General features: G+C 32.7%; 1 pseudogene; it reads left to right on the top strand.

Moving 5' to 3' along the window:
• The window catches only part of LOC101584173, a 1,916-nt pseudogene extending 1,091 nt beyond the window's left edge, over positions 1 to 825 (top strand).
• Positions 826 to 7,719: the final 6,894 nt, after the last annotated feature.

Here is a 7,719-nt window from a genome sequence, read left to right as displayed (position 1 = left end):
ATTAATTAAATTTCTATTAACTCTTACAGCATTCCTGTTCACTTGTAGGTTTCACATTTTAAAAATCTGCATTAATTTTACTTTGAATGCTTTTCCACACCTATTTCTGTATCTCTGGTGCAAATATTGCAGTATTTTCCATGAATTCCCAGCAGATGTGAAGGGGGCATGAGGAGGGGTTGTCAGGCTCAGACTTAGAGCAGTTCCCTTTTCCAGCAGTGTTTATTCTAGGGCCACTCCGAAGTCCTTTACCCAACAGGAAGCACAATTGATTTGCGTTCCTGGCCTGAAGTGCTGCAGGATCAGTTTCTATTCTTCTACATTTACTATATGATGATGTTGATTCTGTCTAAACAAAATATAAAAACAAGCTTTCAGACTGAAGACATTTTAGGTTGATAAATAATAACTTAAAATAGTATTTAAGGAAATGTGTTTATGATCTATACTTATACATGCAACTATATTGCTTTTAAATTTATATATTAAGTTTTTAGGTTAATACTTTTATACTCATTTCCAGTGTGTGAACTTAGAAAGATTTTACACAGAACATTTTTCTCTGATTGAAGAAGGGAAACGTAAAAAAAAAATGTAATACGGGTATTTAAAGTAAATAAAATCCTTTCTGGTGTGAAAGGCCTGGTTTATTATACTTTTCTTTGCCTTGTAGTACAAGGTGCTTTGATGCAATGGAAGTAACTGTATAACTATGTTTAACTGCATTTTGTGACAGACAATTCAGCCCTCGTTGGCCTAAAGTTTATGCATCGATATAAAAGCCGGGATATAAAGCCCCCGACCTGCTGTCCTGGATTTTGCTGAGGACTGAGTATGATTTTAATAAGAAAACTTTTTTCTCCTTTTCCTTAGTACTGCTTTTCTGTTCCTTCTTTTACAACAGTGACAGTGCATGTTCTCAAAGTCCGGGAAGGTAAAAAAAAAAAAAACAAAGTACAGGAAGGTCCAGAAGTAAACAGTTATGTGACGTTCCTGCTGTATAAAAAAAAAAATCATATATGGCCCTTTCAATATTTGAACTGCTAGGCGATGACATCTATAGTTTTACATTGTCCTTTTTTTAATTTCATAGAAATAAATATGACACTTTAATATGTAAATATAGTAATTAGCTGATGCTGTTATTTATATGTCTTAAGTTATAGCTGTGTCACTGAAAATGTTTATTAAAGGTACTTTCTTCACTTTGCCTGGGTTAATGCTTTCTAAGGTTTATATACATCAGATGTATATTTTTGGTTGGCATAAGCTATTACTGTAATTTTTTTGTTCATAAAGAATTTTCTGATGGAATAGTAACTTCTCAAGGATTGTGAATAAATACACTTTTACATTTAAAAAAATTTAAAAAATCAATTTTCCTATTACTTTCTGCTGTTGCAACTATTTGATATAAATGAATGGAAGGAAACATTTTATTTTTATTTGAAGACTATTTTCTGTAGTTGCAATCCTAATTTTAATAAATCTTAAGTGTCATGCTATATATTATTTAAACATGTAAAACTGGCTTATTTTTGAAGCACACAATTTCAATGGTATATTTTTTTTTTTCATGAATTACCAGAACATTTAAAGCCAGATGTGGTGATCCATTCCTGTAAGTTCAATATCTGAGAGGTTAACGTAGGTCTATCAAGATTTGGCATTCTCAGAACTTAACAAAAAAAGGGGTTACAGATGAATGTCTATTTTCTATCTGTGTGTTCAAAATGGTTAGGATAGATATATAGTTGCATTCTCTTAATGAATAGAGGGATTTGCTCTAATGGTGTTTGTAAATAGGATATCATGTCCGCATCTTGTACAGCAATTAACCACTGTGAAGAATGTATGCAATGTGTTAATTATTGAAACTGTCCTACCAATTTGGTTTGAAACTGCCTCATTGCTATTTGTTTCTCAATAATATTATGAAAAAAAAAGATTTCACATCCAGGTAGAGTCATTTTGAAACTTAGAGAGACCCTATTTCAAAGTGAAATTAATTAATTATTTAATTAAGGTATTTTGGTTTATTTATCAGTGTCCCCCCCTCAAAGCCTCATGCAGTCAGGGGGCAGCTTCTGGAGTTTGCTATTGCTTATGATGGATGTGGATACTGCGCCTGCCCTGGAGCAGGTAATTTGCATTACAGTGTGAGGAGCGGAGAGAGCAGCTCAGGCTGCCTGGGTTGCTGCCACTCGTTCTGCTCTCAGCTCTTTGCTGTGGCCTTGAAAGTTTGCTCTCTGCCATGTACCCCTCTGCCTTGGAGCCAACTGTGTATGGACTGAAATTTCCACTAACTGTGAGTTAACTAAACTTTTCCTTCCCTCTGTGTATATCTATATTAACTTGGTTTTAATATAAATTAATTTATAACTCAAATTTAATACAAAATAAGTGTATAATACACAGCATCCATAATGAAATCCAGCCTGTCTGTTTTTTTATTTTTTTTTTAAATGTTTAACTTATTTGTTTATTTGGTACAGGGTCTTGCTATGCAGCTAAGACTGATAGTGATCCTCCTGTACTGGGAATCAAACTCAGGTCTTTAGACTAGAAAGGAGTCTAAGCTTAGACTCCAAGCTTCTCCGCAGCCTCTTTCTCTGCTTTGCACATATACAATCCTCCTCAGTGTACCTGGAATCAACGTGCCTATTTCTGAGTTCATTTATGCTATGACTCAAATTTCATAATGTCTATGCTGCCACTCTCCAGCTGTGTAAATGAAAAATCACTGACTACTCTGTTTTCACCACAGTCATCACACACTGTGTGTCATTAACGAGTGATTCTTTTGATCATTCCTCTTACAGGCCACATATGAATTACATATTGTAAAAGCTTCTTGATTTTTTCCTAGTTTCACTTGAAACTACTTAGTCATGTAATGGTGTCTTTCCTGAGTTACTGCAATGTATAACTTTTACCTGTAACTAAACATGTACCACAGAACCATGATTCACCTTCCTTTACATTAGTTAATCATGCCAATTTTTCCAAACTGCCATGCCTCACTTTTTAGTTCCTCTGATACCTAGTTAATTGTATAAAATACTGCAAAACACAATCAGAGCTCATCTACATCCCATGCCTTAAGAACTGGAGAACATTCTTCCTTTAAGAAGTCTGCCTTCTTAATACACAAGAATTCAAATATATGCAGGACATTTGATTGTGCCTAAAAACTTAAACATAGGTTGGGAAAATACGTATCTTTTTCTCTAACCATTACTGTATGTCTAAGCTTGGCCAACTTACTTAACCACTTTGTACCTCTATTTTCTCATCTGGGAAAGTAATATCATAAATTTTATCATTCAGGGTTATTGGGAAAATTTTGTAAGTTATACTAAAACACACAAAAAATAGAATTGGAAGCCTATTAAGATCTACATAAAAATCAGTTCTTTTTTCACAAGTATATACAAAAACAAGGGCCACTACAGTGTTTCTTGTAGTGGCTATGCTCAATCAATACACATCTTCAAATGAAAATTTTAGTGGTACATTGTTAAATTCATATCAAATCATTCTCATATATAGAAATAGATGATATTCCCTTTCTTTGCCTTAAATTGGAGATTATAGAAAAGTTCTAGAAGGTAAGATCCTTATACAAAATCTTCGTATAGGCTTCATGTGAGTCATGATTACATTCTATTGTGCATTTAGTGAAAAAAATATTTTCAAAACTCTTTTACAATTTCATAGTCTAAATAAACTGTTCATAAACATGAACAGTTTTGATTTTTAATTTTTATAGTTGATTACAATCTTAGTATAACTAAACTGAAATTCTAGTTATAACCTAAGACATTATGTTTCAAAACATAAAGACTTCTAATTATAATAATGTAGAACTGCATTCTTTATTTTCAAGGTATAATCACATTTTACTTTAGAATCAGAATGAGCCTTGCATGTAATTAATCTACATATATTAATCATACAATTTTAGTGATGCATGCTGTTTTCTATTCATACAAATCCCACTGCAACCTTAGAATGCAAATCTATCCTAATGTGTGAGACATACTCTAAGCCTTCTTATGTTTTTGTATATACATTATCAGGCACTTCCTAAAACTTATCCTCAAAAACCTTTTCTAAAGAATGTTAGTTTTTATTACAGAAAGATGTTTAAAAACTATTTTAGAACCTGAACTCTTCTTGTAAAATATCTTAGTCTCAACCACGTGGCTCCATCAAACCAGAGAAAAATAAGAGGCCAGTACAGAGTTCACTTAAACACTTCTGGTTTACAAATTTTGTTATGTTTTTACAAAGGCAATTACAAATACACATATAAAAATAACTTTCTGAAGACTTTTCCTTGCAATTCTAACTCCTCCTGGGAAATCTGTTGACCTAAATCTGTCAGTTTTCAGAAGGTATCATTGTGGATTTACTTTTGTACTACAAAGAAAAATAAGGGAGTTCTTTCCCACTGTTTGATTTTGAAAAATGATCAGATATTTTCTGATAAGAACGTGAGCTTACTGTCTCTAAAGATTAGGCTTTATGTTGTGGTTAATCATGAAAAGTAGCAATCAATAATATTCTTTTACACAATTGTGATCAAGTTTTTTCAAGCTAGTATCAACAACTGTTATCCAAAATTGGAAGTTCATATTGCGACGTTGACCATAATGATGTAAACTCTGGTTTAGTTGCATTGAACCCTGTGAATGACTAAATTATTAAGCATGAATGTGTATAGCTATTTTTATATCTTTTTGAACATGGATCTGTGTGATTGAAGCTGGCCTTCCGTCTACTCTGCAGCCTGGGCTGACCTCAAACTCACGGCTACACTCCTGCCTCAGCCTTCCGATTATGAAGGCTCCTGTCATGCGTTACCAAGCCTTTCCCACTGCTATTAATTTCACCTTTGTTTGAAAAATACAGTAAATACAATGAAATACATCATTCACTCCTGTGATTATTGGTTAACATCTTACAGGGGAAAATCTAAAATATAGAAATTAAGCAGATTTTTTATTATGAATTGATTTAATTTACTAAGAATAGCACTAACAACATATAAGCGATCATAAATGACTACTGGGTAACAGTAAGAGACAATGTAAAAACACATAGACCACTAAAAAGAGAGGGATGTAGCATTTTAATCATTATGAATGTTCACAAATTAATATTCTGTTAAAAGAATATTGCAAGAGAATGGACTTTTAAAGATTATGCAATTAAATTCTTTATATTATCCAAGAACTGTGCTGCCATTACTACACCATCTCAAGTTTTGAAGTTGTAGTAAGTCTGAAAAAATACATTGGGATTATTGGAAAGAGCTTGCCACAGTAATTTCCACATCACCAACTCATCATCAGTCAAGGAATTGCCATTTTTTCAATAGCGTAATTGAAGCTCATATTGCCTAAATGTCAGTGAGAAAAGGCCTTACCTCTCTTGGGAACAGCAATCATGAGCTTTCACTCTCACTGCAACATGCTCAGCCTCTTTTGGCACTTTCCTTGCGGAACTATATAACAGAGAAAGGATCATAATTGGCTAGAGGGCCACAGGCTTTCTTTTTGTCCAGAGCTACTGAAAGCCTAACATTCTGCAAGGAGTATTTTTTTTAAAATTAAACAGCAGTATTAATTCAGAGATAAAATGTAAATAGTTTTCTGGCATTGTCCTAATAGTTTGAAAGTACATAGTCAAGTTTACAAATTAAAAAGGTCTCCAAGCTTTATTGTCCAAAACATGACTTCTTTTACTATACAGAAATAGCAGAAATAGCACTTGTATTACAAGTTTTCTTATACTAAGATTGAATGTCCTCTTCTTTAAAATAAAAAAAAAAAAATTCAGTGTTATTTACACCTAGTCTGTAAATTACATCTCTAACACCATTGTTCTATTTCTAAAACAATAAAAACTACATTAGTTCTTTTTTCTGAATTCACTAAATTTTATTTAAATAAAATGTCAACCTTTTTATGTTTCATGTATACTGAACTTATTCTGAAAACAAAAGTACTCAAACACAAATTGTTTTAGTTCAAAGTAATTTTCAAGAAGAATTATTTGTCTAACTTAAAAATTAAAGTCTAACAAAAATTTTAAAACCACAGTGCATGCCGATAATTTTATTCAGAAGTCCAATTATTCATATATTTATATAATTACACATGCAATTCTCAATATTTCAGAAGGTAATCCATAACTGAGTTCACTTCTGTGCATATGGAAAGTAGGAGAAGCTTGTTGTGATATTTAATGCAGGAGCGCGACATGTTGTGCTGGTGGGCACCTGCTGGGAAGCCACATGCTAGACTGGCTGTCCTCATCACCCCAACAGATCAAGCAGAAGGAGAACTGAGCAGGCCGCTTTATTCGCAATAAACATACTTCCTTATCACTCAGCAGTATTCTAGGCCTCGATTTTAAGGTCTTGCTCATCTCACTCTTCATAGAGAATTTTCAGCTGCTGATCATTCTTAGTATTCATTTCTCAGAAAATCATCGGGTTTTAGGGATCAATACTTTCCCTAAAAAATACTACTTCTTTTTCGACCATTGTCTCTTTATTTTTTAATGGTCTAAAAATTTTTATTCCTGTGGTTTTATAACAACATATTAGTTCATACATGTCCTGTGGAAGAAATTATCTGAAGCATTCCTTTTGTAACAATTGCAGTATTTCCAACATATATGATGAGAACAGCCAAGTTCATCAGGAAAGCCAGCATGACAAGAGCCTCCGTGAAAATCAAAAGCCTCCCTAAAAGCTTCCCAACAGCTTCTAAACTTCTTCTTCTCCTTTCTGCTTCTTATGCTGCTGGAAATAAATGCTCAGGTGGGCCTCACACACCCAGAACCTGCTGGTTCAGTTCAGCTGGACGTTACAAGTTGAGCACCAGTTGACGGTTCACCAAAGACATCATTTTCATTTAGGAATATCTGAAAGTACTGCACTTGTGCAAATATTTATTAAAAATATCAGCAGAGTAATTTTATACATGAATGAATGTTATGCAAGATATTCCACATGGATAAAATAATATATTTATTTCATGTTATGTAAGAGAGCAGTAGGAGAACAATTGATACCCATGTACAGTTTCATTTATGATGCAGGCATTTAGCCTATTGTTCAATACTGAGCTGGATCAGTGGTTGGCCAAGACCAAAATAGAAAGTGAACTAAATGATAAAGTTTGTGTAGAAAGGTACAAAGTTGAAGGACATGAAGAAAGGTATCTGTTATCCAATTATAATTTAATTTATGAATATTGTACACATATAAGTGCCAATAATGCTCATAAGCATAAAACAGATTAGCAATGACAAGAATTTGATATGATGTGGGAAAAACATGAAGGAACAGTTAATATATCCATAAAAGCAACATGAATTATCCCTACATTTATGGAACTATTTTATGTCTTGATTTACAAATATCAACAAGCTGATCATAACTATATATACTGTGGCTTTATGAGTATTATCATTAGGGAGAATTTCTTTATAGTTTTTCTTAAAATTTTATTCTAAAACAAAAATACCTTAAATAATGTTAAATTAAAACACAACAGAATGTTTATTTTTTAGTAGCTAGTCAAGGTAAAATGTCATCTAACAAATATGATACTGTAGAAATATTCTTAAACATGAAACTAAGATCAATTGAAAATGCTTAAGCTAATTTCATTTTGTATAAGAATATGACAACATAGAATG

The sequence above is a fragment of the Octodon degus genome, unplaced genomic scaffold (genome assembly GCF_000260255.1).
Source record: "Octodon degus isolate 3935 unplaced genomic scaffold, OctDeg1.0 scaffold00066, whole genome shotgun sequence".
Taxonomy (NCBI): domain Eukaryota; kingdom Metazoa; phylum Chordata; class Mammalia; order Rodentia; family Octodontidae; genus Octodon; species Octodon degus.
Note: the sequence above shows the minus strand (reverse complement) of the source record. Positions and strands in the feature narration are given on the sequence as shown.